This window comes from Thermobia domestica, chromosome 6, assembly GCF_964235325.1.
Source record: "Thermobia domestica chromosome 6, izTheDome1.hap1.1, whole genome shotgun sequence".
Taxonomy (NCBI): domain Eukaryota; kingdom Metazoa; phylum Arthropoda; class Insecta; order Zygentoma; family Lepismatidae; genus Thermobia; species Thermobia domestica.
In genome coordinates, this window is record NC_137459.1 from 185,027,889 (window position 1) to 185,051,943 (window position 24,055).

The 24,055-nt window shown below is 36.7% G+C and overlaps 2 protein-coding genes across 4 annotated transcripts in view; one reads left to right on the top strand and one right to left on the bottom strand.

Annotated features, from left to right (window-relative positions):
- The window catches only part of LOC145687742 (uncharacterized), a 356,205-nt gene that overhangs the window by 145,903 nt on the left and 186,247 nt on the right, over window positions 1-24,055 (bottom strand). The gene's annotated exons all lie outside the window — the stretch shown is intronic.
- The window catches only part of LOC145688356 (uncharacterized), a 31,194-nt gene that overhangs the window by 915 nt on the left and 6,224 nt on the right, over window positions 1-24,055 (top strand). The gene's annotated exons all lie outside the window — the stretch shown is intronic.

The window sequence follows — 24,055 nt, forward strand, 5'->3', positions numbered from 1 at the left end:
ATGCTTGAAGAATAGATAGCCATCACAAACTTTGCCAGAGATCGAACAGGTAATCTTTCGCACTAGGGATGAGCACCATTGGCTATAATAATTACGGTAGATAAATTATATGTAATTGTATCTGAACCAATCCGTCGGTAAAGTTTAGAGTTGCTCCTCCGCTTTTTATAAAAATTAGGGAAATTTAAAAGAGAAATGAGGTAAGTAATGATTTTGGAGTTCTTATGTGATTGTTAGGCAGGGTTGGCAAAAACGATGGTTTTTATTGAAAAAAAAAACAGGTTTTTTGGGTTTAAACTTTTTTTGTTGTTTAAACTAGGTTTTTTTTGGTTTAAATAATTTGCTCTATGTACTTATACTACATATGGACAGAAACAAGTTTTTTTCTCCCTGGTGTTATGCAACAACCAGGTTGTGTCAGAAGGAGTCACATAAGCCCAAAGTGGAATTCAAACGATTCTCGGCCTACATCCGAGAGAAATTGTCCTCCGTTTGAACTCGGAATCGGGACTAATTGACCACAAATGCGATACTTCTGCCGACTCACTCACGAAGGACTCATAAATAAAAAAAAATACGTTGTACTAATCTTTACTTACTTGTTAATATAATTGTCAAGAGTCGTTTCAGAAGGAAAGAAGTGCACAAGTGAAATCATTATACAGAAAAACATATGGACAATTTCAAAGTACTGCAGAATACAGAAGAACGGGTTAAATTCCAAAGTTGGGCGTCCGTTTCCAGCAAAATTTTTAAAATTTACAGGAAAGATATTGATAAGTTAATCGTTTGCGTGCTTGATAATATATAAGGGTCTCGAAAAATCTGTTTATTTATTATATATAAGCGGTTATCAACATGGGACTATACGGCGAGCGGAGGGAACTACTTGGCGCAAGGTAACAGAACAGCTGCATTGTGGGAAAGTAACGAGCATTTATGTTATCAACATGGCGAATGTAGTGACAGTTTTAACATTTGTGAAGCAATACGTTGATGACGAGCAAAATCTTTTAAAAGTTTGTGAAGAGCACGAATTAATGACCCAAATAACAAATTGCAGAAAATATGCAAAAGAAGATAACAGCGAAAAAACGTAGCGAAAGCGGACGCCCAACTTCGGAATAAATGCCCAGAAGAACTAAGGGCCATATGCATAGTCGACCACGTAGGGGTCCCCTAGACGAACCGTACCTGTGGGCTTCCTCAACCATACCCTTGACTGTGCAATGCATAAAGCTTCCAAAGTGATCCCTCAGGTACGGTTAACACTGAGGGCTGATTGGTCTAGTCACACCTCGAGCGAGGCTAAAATTTTGTCAAAAAAAGTTGAAGGTAAAACTCCGAAGTTCAATTCTAGAGTTAACATCGAAACAGCAACTGCATGGATACAACGTATGTGAAATCAAAAAATGAAATAAATGTTCTGAACTTTGTTCTTGCAAAGGCGGAAAAATAACGGTGTAGATTATGAATGCAGTTCTTTTTTTAATTTTCAGATAAAGTCTGTTAATTTGCAAATAGTTATAAAGTGATATAGAAAAGCGGAAAAATATCGGTGTAGATTAGCAATACATTTCTTTTTTTAATTTTTAGGTAAAGTCTGTTAACTCGCAAAAAGAAATAAGAAGGATATGTAGCTAGAAAACGTGTGAGGCTGTAGCTTTATAATAGAGATCCCACTAGAAATAAATTACATATACACTATTTTTTTTTTTTTTGACAAAATCAGCCCATAGTATTTTTGAGAATGTATTTTCTAAACAATTTGCTAGCAAAAGTTAACCTTAGGAGAGCATCAATGTTATGTCTATAAATACAGTATTTTGGGGGGGAAATTCCATGTAAATAACGTAAAACATCTACTTATTCCCAGAGTGTTATCATGCAATTGCGTACAATTGTATGACATCCTACATGCATATAGTGGAAGCCACACGTCTCAAAACCACGCACCAAACTTTGCAAGCTGCTAATTACAAGCGATTTTTGCATCTATTACGGTTTATGCCAAGGTGAAGCTGGAGGGCTATAGTCGAGGTACGTCCGTAGGGAACGGGCGAGTTTGCGATGGTGGTTATACGTGTAAGCGAATTAGGGGTTCACTCGAGCAGGCACTTCCACGAAATAGAAAATTTATAGGTAAAATACAATGTGAATCCCTACATTTTTCGTGAAGGAATGAGAGTAAATAAAATTAATTACTATCAATGGCAGCATATTGAAATGAATTTTAAGTGATAATGAAAGTATTGTATGTGTAAGTATGCTTTTCCATTATCCTCGTATATACGTATACCCCCATCGCTGACGCGCCTGCTCCGTATGAACGCACCCGCTCACTATCACTTGGGGCCCCCTGATGCGCTCCTACCATAACTCAGTTAGGTAGCATTCGTGCTTTTAGCCACATAGCACAAATTGATTCGTATCTTATGCACTGTAGTTTTTATGCCATATGCCCACACTGTATTTATACTGAACCCTCCTGAGGTCAATCTGCAAGTAGTAATGCAGCTTTTCATATAGTGCATGCTTTGCTAAAATAAATACAAAGCTCTAACCTAACCTGAAAATGTAAGAAATGTGTCAAAATTTGGTAGAACTGTTTGCTCGAATAATGATCAAATTAGTATAAAAAAAATATGCATCAATCTGTAGTAGATGGTCACAGGTACATGTGAACCGATGCATACTTGAGCAATTACAGCACCAAACAGGTCGATGATTCCCACTTGTCTTTCCTTATATACACACCACCATCGCTAATGTGCCTGCTTCCGCGGACAAAATCACGCGTGATCCCTCTAATTGTTCCCAGCTTGAAATCGGAATAAATGCAAACTTAGCTTGTGTTGGGCATGGTTTTTCGCACTTGTTTGTTTAGAACATATACGTTTGCAAGCATATTATAAATGTGTACGCAGCTGGTGGTCGGGTAAAAAACCAAGAATGCAGAAGACGTTAGATCATAAGTGGAAAAAAGGGATGATAGCGCTCCTCAACTTTACCTATGCTAACTGAGAAATGAGGCAAATGGAAACAGGGAGAAGGATGTAAAAGATATTAGAATAACATTTCCACGATGAAATATGTATAACTATTGAATCAATTTTTCCCATCAGTGATGATTCCAGTTTTTTTTCTTCTTCTTCTTCTTGGTGGTGCTGTCGATTTCAATATACTGCGGAATACTGAGAATTCAATTGAGCACGATAGGTTATGTGGTCCTGAGGGAATGTCATGCTTCTCGGGGAGAAATTCCCCCCGACCGATCCTTGAAGTCCCCACTGCTCCCCTAAAATCAATTCTTAAGCTAATCTAAAATCTACTACAGTACCAATATTGTAACAACAAGTATCTCTCGCTTATTTTATTTCAGGTAGAAGTTGTTAGTCCATTCTTTGACCTTGTATTCAATATTTGTACGAGCGAAAGCAAAATATCCTGCAATCTTCTTTCAGGAATTGGTATATATTTTTAAATTGGTTGCCATCAATATGTCATTTATTATTGCTTAATCAGCTCAACGAATTCGGTAAACTCATTAACATGCATACTCAAATAATTTGTCAGCACGGAGAATATGCATTTTATACAACAACAGAAACAGCTACGGGCTAGCAAAGGGTGCGTTGAAGCACCCCTAGCCATTTCCTTGACTTACGGGGAGGTTGCGGGCTTGTTTGACCCTGCGGGAGAACTCTGCAACGCAAATTATCACGTGTCCCGTACGTAGCCCCTAAGTAACCCGCAGAATAACTATGCATACGGCCCTAAGTTAGTTCATTACGACTTTTATTAGTCCAAGTTAAAGAAATACAACGACTTTATTTCCATATCAGTAAGAAAAGTAAATAAATATACGAATTATTTGAGTCCACTTTGGCTCTGACCTATTTATACATAAATAGTTACAGAAGATACTTCTGATTTCAATAAATGCCTCTCGTGGGGCTTGTATACCCCCCACCCCAAAGTACGGCATTTCAATGTATTTTATCAATAGTAAACATTGTTAAAACGAAACTATTTAGAATTCCTTGCAATTGCATAACAATAATAACAAACTATAAAAAATCACAGAAGAAACATTCGTAAACTTATATATTTTTAAAAAAGTTGCTTTTGTAGTATAATCTCTTTGAGTAATGAATGGAGAATTTAGGTCTGAGTAATACGGATATTATACGGGAATGAAATGTGATAATTCACAAATCTGTGTTCATCAACATTTTACGAACATTTTTCGTTTTTTGGTTTAAACCAGTTTTTTTTTAAAACAGCTGGTTAACCCACCTTGGTTTAAACCAGCCAACCCTGTTGTTAGGTGTGCATGTTTGGCAGGGAAGTTATGTTTAATACGAGAAAAAAATATGTAGACTTTCGTAGTATTTGCGGGATGCGAAGTCTTTTGCGGAAGGTTTCAGCAGCATGGTCAATATGATAGAAGTACCGCAACTGTACAAGCCTAAGTTTTGAAGGTAAGTGAAACGCAGCGTCCTAGAACAGTGGTCCCCTTCTACATTGAGTTGTAAATAGGATAGAAAACAAAGTGCCCTGCGGGGTTTCTAACCAGCCTTCACTTGCTGTTGCTCGCTTGGCAATGCTCTGTGGATTAAGTATCGACCTGTGGTACAGCCGAACTGAACGAAACCTAACCGAAACAAACCTAAGCTATGCTAGCACTTTTTAACGTTTTAGGTCATTCCTTTTTAGATTTGAAACTAGAGGGGCAACTGTAAAGTTAAGCCCAATCCGTGGAAATGTTTCTTGATAAGTTTATGTTTTTAAATTGGTTTTCCTGAACTATACATACTTACTGAAATCTGTCTTAGTAGCCAGAGGGCAAGTCCATAGTTACGGACGTAGCATTTTGAAATTTCGAGATAGTGTGTTTAGGAAACAAGTAAAGTAAGCTAGCAAATTTTTCTACATAAAATGCCTGCTGCCGTGGACAGTTTACAGCCAAGTTTTCAGAAAAATATTTTTATTCTATATTGAGTGAACAATTACAAAGGGTGTGTTACGACGTATGTCAGAAAATATGACAACTTACAGGTACAGATGGCCGTTCAGGTTTATTTTTGGCCCCGATCGGAAATAATTGTTGAAAAATTATATTTCTTTTTCCATTTGGGTATAAATACGGTTTCCAGATTTATGGCATAAAAACAGTCCTGTGCTAGGCGGCCACTAAACAACACGCACGTTATCTAATTGGGTCACGTAGGGCGAAGGTGGTGTGCCCGCACGGCAGTGCCTGGATTCTGTCCGAATGGAGCAGGCGCGTTAGCGACGGTGGGTCTATGCGTAGGCAAGGTTAGTTAAAAGAAGTGGGTTTTGGCAAAGATACAAATTTCAGTAGCATTTTTCATAGTTTCACAGTATTAACCCTCCTCTTGTAAAGATAAAATACAGCTTCTGTGCACTACAAAAATAGACCGCCGGTGGAAAATAACATCTAATAGTGTCATCTTTCGTATGCACTCACTTCTTTTATCCATCGTAAAGCACTTGTAATGATTTTACACTAGTAACCTACATTTGTAAACCTAAAGTACAGTTGTATTACTGTGCATAAAATTCTGTCCCCTTCAGAAGTGTGTTTGTTATAACTATCTTTTTAAACGAAGTACCTGTAAATCTTCCAAAACTACACCAGCATCCAGATGGCAAAAATACTTTGTCTCTGAATTATTCAACTAAATCAAAAGCATTTAAGTACACACAATATTTGGAAACATGTAGCTGTATGCTACACATGAGTAAAATCTAATTCTACAACATTTGAAAATACAAGATAAAGAAAATGTTTCGGACGTAACATGTTAGTGTTATAGATGTAACCGTTTTGAAATCTATTACAAAATATCAGTGTACAGTATAGATAATGTCAAGACGGGTAAGTGTCAGGGTTTGCCCAAGTGGGCCCAGCCCGAAAAAACCCACTTTAAAACCCATCTGGGTTTTTGACCTATTTGTTATTATATTATTGGTACAACTAAGGTGGTCACATTGTAAGTGATTTTTATCAGATTTTAGACTTTCCTTGGGCGAATTTGAGGCTTTCACGTTAAGGTATACAACATTTAGCATAAGACCTTTATAAAGCTCTGAATGCACTAAATGAATTAAATAAAAAAAAAAGAAAAAAATACTTAGCTTGAGATAGTTATAGAACTATTTAATGTATGGATTATGCTTATAGCCTTTTGAAGTAAAATAAGCAATTTTGTACTTTAGAAATATTTTCCGTGAATAGTGTGCTCATCGACTCGGCGACACCGAGGGACGTTATCACTCATACGTTTGACGGGTTTAAGGTCATAGGTGCCGGTACTAATAGTACATATGTAAATACATTAGTAAAACTATTAGTATTATTTCTTACCTTTGCTGTAAAACACAAGTTTCTTCAACTAAAATCTGGTTGAACAGTAATAGTTTAGTTCAGTCATTTGTTGCTACTCCTCAAATAAGCATTCTGTAGAATCAACACCAGCAATAGCGTAAGAATTCTTGTCAAATTTAAGAAGCTTAAAGCTCGGGGTTCCGAAGACTATGTAACGCTTACTATTTCAAGTGCTGAGTTCAAATTTCCGTACTAGTGGAAGTTTTGATGTACACGCCGTAAAAGAAGTGCTCGGGAAATTCCCGAATTAAACGCAGAAGGATCGGAAATGAATACTTCAACAATAAAACTATTTATTTTACGCTTAAGCTTGCCATACGTCCCGTAAAAAGAACGGAACAGTCCCGTTTTTGGGCCCCGAGTGTCCCGCGTCCCCGTAAATTTAGTCGGGACAGGGAAATGTCCGTATTTTAACTCCTTTACATTTCTGCTATCAATATCAGCTTATTCGAAAAGTAAAAAACAAAAAATTCGGACATTGGCTTGGAATCCTGTAATTAGTGAATAAACAGTACGCTGTTGCATGTAGCAGTTTCGAGGAAGTTATTACACCACCCTGTTCGACTTGGTAGCGAGTTAAATTTGCAATGCTACTTTTTCCATTGAACTTGATGGTAACTCGGATACTCTCTGGAACATTACAAAAAAAAAAAAAAAAAAAAAAAAAGGCTTTGAGTGTTTCTACATTTACAAACACAGGGAAGATGGCTGACCTGTTCTCGAGCAACACATTAGATAAGTTAACAAGAATTATAGTCTTTTTCAGATGCTAGGGGCACAGAATTGTGCTTTGGTCCAGGTCTTAGAAAAATGTAAATCTGGTCCTGACAATTACACACGACACAGGGAGAAAAATCAGCTTTTCATCAGATTAAACTGGCAAACGTAATTTTGGCAAATACAGTCATGTAAATAAATATTGCTAAATGCGCGAAGAATATTGAAGGTAGGTTGTACCACTGATTTAAATAATTTGCATATTGTTTTCCTGTAAAGCATTTTTATAGCACATCTTAAGTTTTTAGGCATCTTTAGTCTATACAATTAATTGCAGGGTACGAAGAGAGAAAAGCAGCTGCTGCTTAGTGAATTTTCGCCAATTATATTCTTGAAAAAAAAAAATTAAATAAAATGAAATCTTTTAGTCTCACGGTTATGCCAGCTATGCTCAAGGTGACGGTGATGATGAGAAATGAATGAAATGACGGAGTAAAGAAAATGGGAGGAAACGTGAGAATCCCGAGAAAATCCACGCACAAGGTGTTTGTCCACCACAAAGCTCACTTGGCGCGAGCTGGGATCGAACTAGGGACCCCATGCACCAGAGGTGAACGCTCTACCACTGAGCCACCGCGGCCTATTACACTTGTGTTCATAACCAGACTATAGTTCAATTCATTGTGTTGGAAAGTTGAGTGGGGGGGTGGGGGTGATCTGAGGTGTCCCGTATTCTCATGGAGAAAATATGGTAGGTTTATTTACGCTGGAAGATGTTAATTTCGTGTAAGACATTTTGAAACATTTATTTATTTCATACAACATGAATTGTATCTTCGTTTTAAATTAATAGACCCCTTTTGGTATTCATATTTGGCGACCGTCAGTCAGGCTTCTGGATGACTTGATCTACATTTGTTCATTTGTCTGCCGAGGTCCTTCATGACTAAGCGGTTAGTGTACGCGTCTTCGGCGTGAGTGACCTGGGTTTGCTTCCCGGGGGGAGCTCATGTAGTTCGGATTCCACTTTAATCAGTAGGTTCCGTCTCATATAGCCTCGCTGCTGAAAGGGACATTAAACTCAGATCAACTCAATTCGTTTGTCTGCTTCTACCACACAAACTACAAGGTACAACTTTCGGCCTTTTAAGTTAAAATTTTCAGGGTACACGCACGAGACACACTAAATTTCCTGTATAGATTTTGGCGGCATACCAACGTAAAATGTCAAAATGGCGGCCATTTTTTCAAAGCAGCGAGTATCTGCGCTACGATGCGCAATTTTCAGTCTTTTAAGTTGAAATTTTGACGGTGGAAGCACAATATATGCTAAATTTGCTGGATGATTTTCTCGGCGATCGAATGTAAAATTTCAAAATGGCGGACCTTTTTTCAAAACGGCTGTGAGTAGAAAATTGTTTCAAGTTGTGACAATGACAATCTTGAAATATAAATCACATTTTAACACTTTTACCCCAAAGACATTGAAATATTTCGAAAAAACCCGATTAAACCCGAAAAAACCCAATTAAACCCGAAAATACCCATATGGGCCCAGGTGGGATGGGCTTTTTCAAAAAAGCCCGGGTTTTTTCAAACCCTGGTAAGTGTACAAAGCACTCATACAGGAAGTTATCTTAATTTAGAAACTTTGTTTCTTTATTTCTCTCTTGTCCATATTAGGCTCCTGTAAAATACGCACTGCTTGTGAGACATCTATTTCCAGGGTTTGAAAAAGGCCCGATTTTTTTCTGAAGAAAAAACAACCCACTTGAGCTCATATGGGTTTTTCCGTTTAGTTTTTTTTTTATTTTTCGAAATATTTCTTTGGGGTAAGAGTATTAAAATGTGATTTATGTTTCAAGATTGTCGTTGTGCTCGGGGTCCCGGGTTCGATCCCAGCCCCCGCCAAGTGAACTTTGTGGTGGACAAACACCGCGTGCGTGGGTTTTCTCGGGTTTCTCCCGTTACTTCCCACTTTCTTCATTCCACCATTTCATTCATCACTCATCACCGTCTCCTTTAGCCTCACCGGCATAAGCGTGGGACGTAAAACTCAAAGATTTATTTCATTTTTCAAGATTGTCGTTGTCACAACTTGCAGCAATTTTCTATTCACTGCAGTTTTGAAAAGTGGCCTTCATTTTGAATTTTACGTTGGTTTGCCGAGAAAATCTATACAGCAAATTTAGAATGTCTCGTGTTTTTACCCTCAAAATTTCAACTTAAAAGACCGAAAATTGCGCTTTGTAGCGTGGATACCCGCTGTTTTGAAATGAAGAAAAAAGGCCACCATTGTGAAATTTTACGTTGGGTCGCCGCACGGTGGTCGAAATAGCAGAAAAAGCTGGACAAAACCCCAAGAATGAATTCCGTCACCGCAACGAACAGTTTTTTAGTAGCTGAATGTCCAGTTGATATAGAACAGACCTGTGTTTCATCCTGGCATCACTGGTTCATGAAAAATACACCTGTCGAATGTGAGTGATTGGCCGTCCTTGTAAAAATGTTTTTCGTGTGGGATGGTATGACTGAATTGTTACTCACGAATATATTGATAGTTATGATGTGTTAAATATTGGTATTGTTGATCAAAACAGTAGCTATTCTCTAAGGTCAATAGCAGGCCTCTGAGGCACTTCATATTCTCACTGGAGCATTGTTACAACACTGTTTAGAGTGAATGCTTTGTTATATATTTGCAGGCGTTTAAAATTTTCCTAGCAAGTCCAAAGTTTTTATTTTTTTTTAAATGATGTGGTCTCTAAGTTTGTTAGAATTAGCTGCTCCTACCTGCTCCCTGGCAAACAATGCGAGCTTCAATGAGTCTAGGCATAGGCAGTCTCGCAATACTCACAGAAATTCTATAGTTCCGTTCTTCGCGTCGTCTTGGTAGCTGTTAGTGTGATCAATGGTATTGTGGAGATAACTATATCCGTAGTTCCCCTCCCAATAGGGATACTAAGTGAGGAGGTTCAGGAGTCTTGAAACAAAGGCTTCAGTAGATATCGCGAGAAACGGTCCTGAAAAAGTCTAGGAAAGTTGCAAACTTAAATTTGCTACACATATTTTGACAGTCGGACAAGGTAATTTCAGCGCTCGGACCCAATATGCCCAAAGAAGTTGAACAATATGCGAAACGATATGTTTCAATTTTTAAATAGCCATCACCAATCTCATGTGTGGGTACCAAAGAGTTTTGAAAGTGATTAATTTCACAATGGAATTTCGCTTTTGTGACTTTTATTTACTTCATTGGACAGCCCTCTATTTTTTGTTTTCAAATATGCGTGTTGCGAGATAAGTTTCGTTTTTGTAAACGTTTCTTACGCGGACTGATTTCCGGATAACTTCATCGTTCGTGTTTATATATATTTTTTCGTTGCTGTCCAAACACATGTTTATTTTGTCTATAATGACATTTTTAGTCTGCAGTTTAAATAAGAATAACATCACCAAAAGTTTTTATTTATTTATTTATTTTTTCGAGACGACCCATGATGATATTTGTAAACCTATTTTGAAAATTCACTCATTAAAATGTCAATTTATTTCGCCGCCTACATAGGCAACCCGCACTACTGTCCATAAACGGTAGATCATTGCACATATTACGGCATAACAATCAGCAATAACCTAACGAGTCTTTTTTTTTTTTCTTAAGCTTTAAATACGCCGTATTTTCTCGTCATTCCGACCACTGTGCGCTGCCAAAATATATACAGCTAATTTTAGAGTATCTTGTTCTTGTGTTCTGAACATTTCAACTTGAGACCAAAAATTGCGCTTTGTAGCGTGAATATCTGCTGTTTCTTTAAAAGAAAAATTGGCCGCCATTTCCAAAGTTTGCGCCGCCAAAATCTATACAAGAAATTTAGTGTCTCTCGTGCTTGTACACTGAAAATTTAAACTTAAAAGACCAAAAGTTGTATCCTATAGTGTGTGGTACAGGCAGACAAATGAACAAATGTAGATCGAGTTGACATGGTTTTGAGTATAACGTCCCTTTCTGCAGCGAGGTTATATGAGACGGGACCTACGTCGAATCCGAACCACATGATTTCCCGCCGGGAATCGAACCCGGGTCCAAATGTGGATAGAGTAATCCCAGGAGTCTCAGTGACGTTCGCCAAATATGAATACCAAATATATTAATTTTAAACAACGATAAAATTCGTGTTTTATAAAACAAATGTTTCAAAATATCTTATATCAAATAAGTATTTTCCAGTGTAATTTTTTTTTGTTTTGTTTTGTTTTATTTGTTCCGATATTTTGTGCGTTCAATTACGGGAATTTCCAAGCACTTCTTTCACGACAGGTTTTTCCCGAAAAAGCACCTTTCTTTACTGTACACTAATGTCCAAAAGATTGTCGCATATCTATAACTGTCTTGTAAGAATATAATTTGATAATGATTTCTGCAGGGTACTTTTAATACAGTGGTGCCCACCCCCTTATGTCAATGACGCACCCCTCCTGAATTGTCTATCCATAGGTGTTCTTCCATGAAAAAAGAAATCTTTTCGATTAATTTTTACACCCCCTAAAACATATTTATATAGATTTTTAACCCCCCCCCCCCAATATTTCAATGACGCAGTTTGCGTATAGGCCCCCTTTGTGGGCACCCCTGTTTAATACTGATACTATGTGTATACTTGGGGAATGTATATTTGGAGTAAATTTCATAGGAAAAGAGTTATAAATACGAAAATTAGAATGAGTAAAACAAAATATTGCTAAATGTACAAGAAAGTTTTATTTTCGTTTTATTGTTCTTATTTACTGCTCTTTTGACATTAAATTTTCCACATACATATTTTTGCCGATTATGTACACAACATTATAAGAAATACCGGGTGAATTTGTTATCAAATTATATCCCTACAAAAAAAAAACATATTTATAAACAGGCGACAATAAGTTTGGACATGAGTGTACATTGAAACTTTCACTAGTACAGAAGTTTGGATTCAGCACTTGAAATAGTAAGCGTTACGTAATCTTCGGAACTCCGAGCATTAAGCTTCTTAAATTTGACAAGAATTTTTACGCTATGGTTGGTGTTAATTTTACAGAATGCTAATTTCAAGAGTAGCAACAAATGACTGAATTAAACTGTTTCTGTTGGAAAACCAAATTGTACTGAAGAATAATAATTACAATTATAATTACTTATATCTCTATAATTACTTGTATCAACTATCAAAGGTAAGAAATAATACTAATAGTTTTACTAATGTATTTACATATTTACTGGTAGTACCGCCACCTTTTCCCTTAAACCCGTCAAACCAGGCACGTAGCCAAGGGTCCGGACTCCCCCTTCCCCTTCGAGACCAGAAATGAAAAAAATATGGAAGGATAAAACAAAATGAAATTACAAAAAGAAGGATCAGCGTTAAAAATTAAAAAGAAAACTACAAAAAGGTTTTGCTTACTCCTTCTTTTTAAAACACATTTTTATGACCAGAACAAAATGAATTATTTAATAATTATACGATTTTTGTTACAGTTTCAAGGACCTAATGTCCTCTTCATCAGACATTGAGAAAAGACATCTTAAAAAAGAAAGAGAAGATTTGCTGTCATCTGTCTTTTCTCAATGTCTGATGAAGAGGACATTAGGTCCTTGAAACTGTAACAAAAATCGTATAATTATTAAATAATTCATTTTGTTCTGGTCAGAAAAATGTGTTTTATAATGTTATTGTGATTATCCAGAACCATGGAGTATATTTATTACTCTTTCTTATGAGGAGATTTGTATTACTTGCAATATGGTGGCAAGGTAAGCGAGGTATTCTGGAATTTGAATTTTCAAGAAAAGTTATGGAAGTCTCAGAATTCCTGCTACTAGTCAGGGAGATTTCAAGCTTTCGAAAGCATAAGTGCCGTTGTGTAACAGCGAGGACATTTTTAATCATAACTTTTCGTCATCGCATCCTTGCAATATCAAACATGTTATTTCAAGGACAATTTTCTGTTGCTCCTTTAACCTGTCATTTGGAACCGACAGTAGTTGACGGAATAATAAAAACAAAAAATTATATTGAACGAAAGTTGTGCTAGCATTTGATTCAACATGGAAAGGAACGCATATATTGTAAAACTAGTTGAATATACACATGCTTCGCACAGGGGCTGTATTTGGAAGTCAACGCCTGTGGGAGTATCACCATTGATTTCAGCGACCGCGAAAACTATGGATTTGACACTAATATCGGTCATTTTGGATTACTTTTATGTCTTGGTATCCCCCCCCCCCCTCCGGTGACCTCCGGCCCGGAGCCGAATAGAGTGAATTTGGAAGTTAATGCGATTGGAGTTTCACCATTAATTTCAGCGACCGCGAAAATCTGAATTCGACACTAATAGCTCAAGTGGTAGAGCGTTCGCTTCGCATTCGGGAGGTCGTGGCTTCGAATCCCGCTGCCTACCATCCTGACTGAGGTTTTCCAGGGTTTCCCTGAGTCCTACCAGGCAAATGCCGGGATGGCACCTACTAAACTGGCCATGGCCGATACCTAACCAAATCCTTTCCATTGTTAATGTTGTTGGATATTCAATGTAAAATGGCCTCTGAGCTGTATCTGGTGATTGTTAAATAAATAAATATTGGTCATTTTCGACTACTTTTACATGTCCCGGTAAACGCCCCCCTGAGACCTCCCTGGTTCGAATTTCGACAAAAACGTTTAACTCTGGTCTGAAGCCTGGACCAAGGTATTCATGACTAAAATTTGTTAACTCTCGGTCAATTTGTCTGGTTCCCAAGCCGGTTCCGGTAAACGGCCCTCTGAGACCCCACTGTTTCGAAATTTGAAAAAAACGCTTCGTCTTGATCTGGGGCCTGAGCCAAAGCACCCCTGAACAAAATTTAGTAACTCTCGGTCCACTCGTCTGGTCCCCAGGCCGCACACAGACAGACAGACAGACAAACACACAAACAACATCTTTATTTTATTTATATTAGAAGGTAGTTTACAAGACAGTATTCTGTATGTGCTTTTTATAATAATTGAGGTCATAACGAAAGAAAAATTGTTATATTTGAATAAACAGAAGGACGTAAATATTGCAAAATCTTTTTCAATACTTTTTTTTTTATCGTGCTCGAAATTTTTTCATAGTTTGTTATTAAAATACTTGCCAACATATCCTCATTTTATTGTCCTAACAAACCAATATATGATGAGAGTAAAGTAGTTTAGATTGATCGAGCTCCTAGGCCTTCAGAATTTCATGTCATTCCCCCCCCCCCCCCCCCGTTACGAAATCCTGGCTGAACGAACCAATAAGATAGTTTAGAGTGATCGAGCAACTTTTGTGATGACCACAGTATTTCATGTCACGGACTCTCTCCCCCCCCTTCACGAAATCCTGGCTACGTGCCTGGTCAAACGTATGAGGGATAACGTCCCTCGGTGTCGCCGATCACAGTATTCACGGAAATTATTTTCTAAAATATAATATTGCATATTTTACTTCAAATAGGCTATAAACATAATCCATATTTTAATTTGTTCTATAATTATCTCAAGTTAAAGTAAGTTTTTATTTATGGAGTGCATTCAGATCTTTATAAAGGTCTTACGTTGAATGATACTTTATACCTTAACATGAAAGCATCTAATTCTCCCAAGGAAAGTTCAAGATCTGATAAAAGTGACTTTTAATGTGATCACTTTAGTCGTACCTATAATATACTAACAAAAAGCTCAAGGACTCAGGTGGGTCCAACCCTGTCTATTTCAGTAACATCATGTTCTGGGCACACAAACTTCTTACCTATCTGCTTCACAAACTTTATGAGAACACCTTTATTAGTTTCATCTACTACTTGTCCTGAAAAGTGGAGATGCTTCCTTTCTGATTCAATGTTGACAATAACCCACTGACCAAAGGAGATTGATGTGACATTGTTCATTTGGGTGATTTCATTAGTTAAACATTTTTCTTCATTAGGTAGTCCACAATCTTTGAAAGGAAACAATGTCCATCCTCTTCAGAGAACAATCCAACTTTCTCCACATATTTGTCGATAGTACGTACACAGTGCATCTGGTGCATGTTAGGAATGCCTCGGGTTGCTTCCCAGCGTTTTGCCAAGAAATTAGCATATTGCATAATTTCGCTTGAAGGCACATGTATTAAAATAACTTTTTGGGTTATAAATTAAGCACATTCAAGAAAAGACACACAGTCATGTACAGGAGCCTGTCTTGCCTTAACACGTTGCCACACATGGTGTTTTAGCGTTCCTCCAACACCATCAACTGCATACCTTTCCGTGTGGTGCAAGACAAAAAATGTCCCAGTTCAAGGGGAGACAACAGTCTACTGCACCAAAAGTAATGTTGTATAAAGTAAATGTTGAATAGCCAAAAGTTATTGAAATGTTGACTAGCACCATCTGAGAAAATCTATTATTTTCAGTTTAGGATTCTTACTTTTCAAATCTCCAAACAATTTTTGATTGAATACATAAACAGGTAATTGTCATTTGCATGTATTCTGGTAAGATGGCATATGAAAGTATTCCAGATTGTGTGTGTGATACTGCAGTTATAGTAAATAGTTATTTGGTCACTGGACTAGTGTGCACTTTTTGTACTTCATCTTGGTAAATTATACTAAAATTTTCATTGGAGTCAACTTGTAAAATACATCGTTCTTCTGACACTAGCTCACACTTGACTTTTTCAGAATGACTACTTTGCTTCTTCTGTACAAAACAATGAATTAGAAAATATGGCAATTTGCTCTCCAACATTTCTAAGGCATTTTCAACAAAGCCTTTTTCAACTGTTTTGACAAACCCTCCTGCATCGTCAGTTTTCCACTGGAACCAGCTAATGATTTCATCTGAAGGGTGTGGCAAATATTTTAAGAGTTCTTCGTATTTTATTGTTTCCACAAATCTCACATTTGCCAAACATACATTACCTATTTGTTTCGTTATTACAAACTATTGCCTCTATGAGTCGTTTGCTTTTTATTGGAAACTTATTAATAGCTTTGGTGACGCTAGAAGGGAGAAAGTCAATGTTAGCATCGTAACTGCAGACACAGACATTGGCTAGAATTTCTGATGACAGCAGTACATGGTTAAGGTCGAAGTGCTGCAAAAGATGAAAAACCAATTTTAACATCTAATTTAAATAGTTTAATGGCATTTAGTATCTCCCCAACTCGTTAATGGCTCCAGAAGCGAGTACCTTGTTTTTGCCTAAATTGTGATAGAGGTAGAAAATTACGGGTCCTGCGGGGCTTGTAACCCCTTCGCTCGTTCAGCTATATTTTGTGCAGTAAGTAACATTGAAGATCTTACATGTTCAAGATTGTGAGAGATACTAAATGTCAGCAGAATAGTTCACAAACTTAACCCACTGTCTGTACAGGTATTTCTTCTGTTGCTTTTCCTGCCATCCACTACTTCTGCTCACAATTGTATCTTTTCTACGCTTGGTGTGATCCCATTCATAAAACTTAATGACCAATGTTTTTATTGCATTACGCAAAGCATTTCCATTGGTAGATATTTTTCCTGTTTCGATGTCAGATAATTTGGAGGGCTTTTCTATAACAACCTTTTGTTTAGTAGGACTTCTTCGTAGAGATCATTTTACTTTAGTCAATGCTTTACCAAAGGACTGTTGACTCTTATGTCCTTTGATTGGTGAATTGCTAATAAGTCTTTTAGCTATCGTTAGCATTCATTGCTTCTCCACTCTGCCGATTTTCTTGATGCTTCTTTACGTTGGGCTGGTGTCATTTTAGCCCGGGCTTCCCTTTTCCTCAATCGGCCCTTTTCTTTAGCAACAATTTGCTTTTCGGAGATATTTTACCGATGCTTTCGTACACGTTCTTTAATTGGGGCCATTATTTAAGAATACCGGAAGAGAAGGAATATACCCAAGGAAGTAAGGATATAATTACCCAGATGCATTATTGCCTGATAGATTTTAATGTACAACATGCAACACTACACCTCTATTATGGTTAAACTAAAACTCATTGTGGTACAATCCGGTAATAACCAAGTACTTTCATATGACATGCAAAAGTCATGTGTACCCGGTGTATTAAGTCGTGATTTGAGGGCCTGCTTGACCTGGCCCCCATTTTGTTTCGTTAATTTTCCATAATCCAGGACGGTACAAACGAAACAAATTACGGTACAATCCAATACAAACAAAGGTCTTTCAAATGAGTCAATTAAATCGATCCTAGGATATTGTGGGGGCTGCGTGAACTTGGCCCCCACATTTTCTTAATTTCTTATACTGTAGTACAGTACAAACAAAAGCATTTGCGGTACAAACGACGTACTTTATATTGATATGCGGAAATCATTTGTACCGAGAGGTGGGGGTGGGGGGCAGATTCACAAGGATCCGAAAGGAAGCATTTGTGCACCCAGGTTGGTCTATAACTTTTGTCTTATCTTGGTGTCAGGAATTACCTCCGAAACGTTGTCGGTGTTGTTTTGAAACACTCTGTATAACTAGGAGGGAAGAAAATAGAACAGGTGACTAGTTTTTGATACCTCGTAGTATTATTAGTAATGGTATGAAATGTGAACGTGAAATAAAAACAAGGATAGGAATGGCGAAAGAAGCCTTTAGGAGAAGGAAAAGTCTATTTTATGGGACCTTCAGGGCTCATAGCGGGTCACTTTTTTAACTAAAAGTTACTTTGTTCAAGTTGGTCACTAAAAGTCACGAAAATTGTTTTTTTTTCAAATTTGTCACGAAAAGTTACTTTTTTGGGAGGTAAAGTGGCTTTTTCGTGTGATTTATGTTTTGCATTGGCAGTTTTCCAAGAAAAATATAAAAATAAATGGAAAAAGGCAGAAACTTGTTACTCATTACTCTTCTGAAAGCTTCAGTACTTGCTGCCACATGTGAAACAGTCAGCTTTATTCTCACTTCAGCTTTTATTCTTTTTAAAGCACAGTGGATGGTTGGTGGATGCTCAAGCTCTCAAGGTGGGCTTGAGAACCCTTCTGTCTCTATTCTTTTTTCTATCATAATAGTCTTTTTGTTTTCTCTCGTAATAGTTAACGTCCCGCTCAGCGATGTGTGTGTATTTGTGTGATTCATCATGTTCGTCTTGTGTTATGCTTCTTGTATGGTCTTTTTAGGAGTAGGTGATGAATTTGAATATTTCACGGCTTTGAGAGCTCTCAATGCTAAGTTAAATATAATATCTGGGATGAAGAAATTCGGAAATAGGCCAGAACTGGTTCCACTTACTCAGCAGCTTCTTAAATCTGCTAAGTCTGCTTACCGCAACTACAAAGCATACTTAGAAAACCTGAGAAAGGAGGAAGCTCAAAAAAGAAGTAAAGAAGAAAAGATGAAACAAAACAACAAACAAACAGAGAGGAAATGGCAGGGCATTTTTAAAGATACCTTTTTATATCCAAATGGATACCGTGGCACAACACTTGGATACTCAGGCCGAGCAGTTTGGATACCCAGTGCACTTCATACATCTCTTCAAATTACTGGAAGAGTACTTGAACAATAAATGACTTGAATTATCGTAAATTTAAATTACTTCCATATACTTTGGTTTTGTGACTATATGTATTAACTGTGTACTATATGTATGTGGATATGTATAAAATTGGAGAGCTTGAAATTTCAGATATTCCTCTTTCCTTCGTTTTGCGTACTCATTTATCTATCTCGAGATGCTAGCACTTCTATTCTACTCTAATACAGAGAATGTTAATAGACCGACTAAAGAGATACAAAGGTTGAAGCCGAATTCTCACATTTAACGGTCCAAATGAACTTCTTAAACATTTGAACTTCTTTGGTGTTCGACTGAACATAGAAGATGTCGGCATTCTCAGCTCCATTCAGACTATTTTGTCCGCATCTTCAGTACAGTCGATGATAAATGCTGCTCGTTCATTAGTAGAAGCAATATTTGGAAAAGAAGAAGTGCAGACTTTTGCCTCAAATGAGTGCGACAGCTGCCCAGGAATTGAAGAAGTACCATTACTAGTAGATAGTGCTGATACAGGAGTGAAATATTGTGTGGGACTGAGGAGACTACTTATAATAGATGAGCACTTTAGATGGAGTAGTCATATTGAAGCAACTACACATAAACTAAATTCGAGGCTATATGCTCTAAGGGTGCTAAAAGACAGTTTAACTCTAAAAGGCTTAATACAAATCTACTATGGATCCATATACTCTATCATAAAGTATGGCATCCTATTTTGGGGTAACGCAACTGCAAGCAAATCTATATTTATTAAACAAAAGCAGGCCATTCGCACCATTGCAAACTTACATTACACTACTAGCTGCAAATCATACTTAAAAAAAAAAAAAAAAAAATAAGGATATTAACAGCTCCATCTATTTATATGTATGAAGCATCCGTTTTCAGTCTAACGCAAAATGAAGATGAAGTGAAAGATCTAGAATAGTGAATACTAGAGATCAAAATAAAAAGTCTTACTTTACTAGATTATCACTGGTACAACAGGGCCTCAGACATATGGCAAATAAAATATTCAATGCTTTGCCCAATCACATAAAAACAGAGAAAAACCTAAATAAATTTCAACAAAACTTAAAAACGTATCTAATAGAGAAAGAATTTTATAGTGTTAAAGAATATGTAGAAATATACGTATAACAATGTAAAATATTTTATCTATATGTATAATCACTTCTGTAAATCATATATTTCTTTTATAATCTTACATAAATACTATGTACATGTGAACTGAACCCTCCAAATACCATGTACTGGTTTGATGGAGTAAATAAATGAAATGATTACCAGTCTCTTCTGGAATGTTGCAGAAACTTCTTGCGGCCTTACTTGCAATGTCAGTTGAACGAGCTGTTTCACACTATAACCAGCTTCGAAGTATTCATCGTTTGTCGATGAGTGAAAACACGACTAATGATCGACTTATGATATCACTAAATGGAATTGTACTGCAAACTATGTCCCAAGACTGGCTGTAGCCGAGTTCTTGAAGCAAAAGGACAGACGAGAGAGCAGGCTTAATAGTCGTATCTATAACAGGAGGGAGTTTGTGAATTCGTTTTTCAGAGTTGAATAATGTTATATTCAAAATCAACATATTTATATTACATACGTCTCTGTTGCGATGTGTTGTAAGTTAGTGGCCTTTATTCGGTGATAGTAGATCATGTATCAATTGCCGTGACAGGTGTTAATACTGCTAGTGATATTAACGGTTCCGTCAAACCTATGATTACTAGATGAGAAACTTACTCAATTATATTATAGACATGTAAGAAACCAAACAATGCAGAACACACTCAGATGTAGAGTGTGAAAAAATAGCAGGAGAGTAACTAATACACGCTTTAAAGTATGTGAGAAACCAGTATGAAACAGATTCAGCTTTAAAGTGTGAAAATAATAGCAAGAGTATAACCATTAACAAATATCCTAAAATGCTTCAATACAGGTAAGAAACCAAATAAAATGAAACAGGTTAAAATTTGAAATGTGAAAATAATACTAGAAATTAACCAGTTACAAGTGGAGTAACACGCTTTAAAATAGGAGAGAAACCAAACCATGTGAAACAGATTGAGATTTAAAGTGTAAAAATCATAGCAGAAGTGGAACCACTAACAAAAAGGCTTACATACTATGATTTAAACTATTGATAGAATTGAAACCATAAATTTTTGATTACATTGGTTCTTAAAAAATAAAGTATTGGTACTAATATACATACGTATAGACATAAAATGATTTCGTTAGGGAAATGTTTAGTCAAGTTCACGTATTGTAATTTCCTTATATCCTGTTTAGTGTATTTTGTATTCTCTCCATAGAAACGGTTAGCTGAAGTCTGACAAATACGTCATTTTGTATGTAATTATTTCAAAAGTGTACATTATACAAAAATGCATTTTTAAAAAATCTCTTGGGTTTGAAAATTGCTACGTGTGTCAAGGGCCCTGTTGTGCCTGGATACCCAGTAGCGATTTCTTAAAAAATGCACTGGGAGATGGAGAATTTGACAAAGGAAAAAAAGATGCATTATGAGATTTTGGTCACTTTTTCGTGTGCTTTTGGTCACTTTTCAAATATTTACAAGACACCGGACCACTATGAGCCCTGGACCTTGAATAAAGAGTTGAGAAAAAGACTCATAAAATGCTTTGTACGGAGTATTGTACTGCATGGGTCAGAAACATGGACATTGAGCAAAAATGGCGTATAAAAAAGTGGAACCTTTCGAAATGTGGGTGTGGAGAAGAATTAAAATTAACTAGATTACGAGCGGAAAACGAACAAGAGGGTGTTAGAAAAATGGGAGAGAAAAGAACAATTTTAGATATTACTAGCATATATTACCCGCTTCGCTGGGTTGAAATAACGTAATGCACATCTTTGCATCTCATGTATTTTATTGCCATTAATCTTTTATTGTTTATTGTAGCAAGCATGCATTGGAAGAGCGTTCTGTAGCACTATTTCCTTTTTCTGCTGAGTCTGCACAACATGTAAATGTTTGTTTGTTTGTCCTAAATTTGATTTTCTGCGTGGTGGCATTATTTTTAAACCTTACTAAATGATATCTCAAGATATATTAGGACACTACACTCTAGTCTGTATATGAATATGAAGAGAGACATTATCCCGTTAGTGTACTTGAAATGAACACTTCATTATTATCTATGTTTTTCAATCTCATCAAATTAAGTAATTGGGTATGTTTATTTTTAAATGTTAACATTATTTTGAAAATTACCGTCAAAGATATTGGTTCAATGTTCTTTATAATATTTCTTCTTCAATATAGATTTGCCAGTCGTTAGTAGAATTCTTTTATTTATCTATTTCGTTTCGGAAAACTTTTTCAATTGTATGTTTGTATCGTATGATGCTTCCCATACGGCTTATCACAATCTTCCAAATTTTAGTTAATGCGACGGTTCAGATGTAGTTTAGCGTAGCTCAATGTATTTCTTTGTAGTTGCTTTTTAGCTAGAATCAACTTTTAAATGTATAACTAAGTTATTCCTTTATATACCTATATAGTTTCCGAAAAAAAAAAAAATTGTTACCTTTATATATTTATATCTTATGATACGAACCATGTAGCTTGTCACCAAGCTCCGAAGATCATATAATACGATGTTGTATGTTGATAACAACTTACATTTTATGCTGAAGTATGATGTCCCCCTTCCCCAATCCTCCAAGTCGTATGGTTCAATTTGGATCTATGCTGCATCATAAGTATCAATGTTCATCTTAGTGACCCTGAAAATTATGGATTCAACACTGATATTGCTCATTTTCGATCATTTTAATGTATGTCACCCTTCTTCAACCCCCAAGTGTTGGGGCTGAAAATGGATTTAAACAGGATCAGAAGTGTCACTGTTCAAGAACTATGGATTCAACACTAATATCGGTCATTTTTGACCATTTATATATATATATTTCCCCATCCCCCATGTTGAGGGCAATGGCATTTGAAGTGCCACTGTTCATCTCAACGACCCCTAAAAATGTGGATTCAGCACTAATATCGGTCATGTTCGATCATTTTGATGTATCTCTTTCTCTCCCTCTCCCAAGTGGCGGGGCTGATTTTGGATTTAAACCGGATCGGAAATGTTACTGTTCATCTGAATGATCCCGAAAACTATGGATTAGATACTAATATTTTTCATTTTCGATTATTATTATATATAAGTCCTCCTCTCCCACCTCTGTGCTGCGGCACACGGCATCAGAATTGTCACTGTTAATCTCAGCTACTCCTAAAACTATGGATTCGACACTAATATTAGTCATTTTCGATCATTTTTAAGTGTTTATCCCCCTCTTTTACGTTGTACCCTCCCCCTCCCCAACTATCAGAGCTGATCTTGGATTGAAACAGCATAAGAAGTGTCATTGTTTCTCTCATCGACACTGAAAACTATTGATTCAACACTAATATCGGTCAGTTTTGATCATTTTTAAATTTATCTCCCCCTCTCCCTCCCCTACGTTGCGTCGTCAAAGTGAATAGCCTAAAGTAGTCCCTGCCTCTAATTTCACGTATGTAGAAAATTTGATTAAGATCGGTCGGGTGGTTCAAGAGTGATGAAGTCACAAAGGCAGTCATTTTAATTGTATTTTTTTTACATATATATATCTCCCCACTCCCCCTCCCCTACGTTGGCTTGTCAAAGTGAAACGATAAAAAACACCCGAGGCCCGACCCTCATATATGTTGAATATTTGATCGAGATTGATTGGGTGGTTCAAAAGTTATTAGGTTTTATTAGTTTTCATTTATACGTCCACTTCCCCTCCCTCTCCCCTAGGATCTACCGTCAAAGTGAAATTACAAGAATGTTTCCAGATCTGAACCTCATATACCATGAAAATTTGATTGAGATAGGTCGGATAGTTCAAGAGTTATTAAGTTACAAAAATAGTCACTTTTAGTCCTATATAAATTGATTTTTATATACTGTATCTCCCCCTCCTTCTCCTACCTTACGTTGCTTCGTCAAATTTAAATCATAAAGACGATTCCAGGCCTGAACCTCATCTATGTTGAAAACTTGATCAAGATCGGTCGAGTGGTTCAGGAGTTAAGTTTTATTTATATTTTTGTACCCCCTCACCCAACCCTCAGCTCTGCCATCAAAGTGAATAACCTAAATCCATCCCAGCTTCGAACCTAATCCATGTTAAAAATTTGATCGAGATCGGTCGGGCAGTTCAGGAGATTTAGTCACAAACATAGTGATTTTCAATTTTATATATATGGATTGAAAAGGGGAAGAGAAACTGGTTGGGACATTGGCTAACAAGGAATTGTATAATGAGGAACGTGCTAGGTGTGATGGCAGGAAAGAGAGGGAAAGGGCGAAGGAGACTGCAATT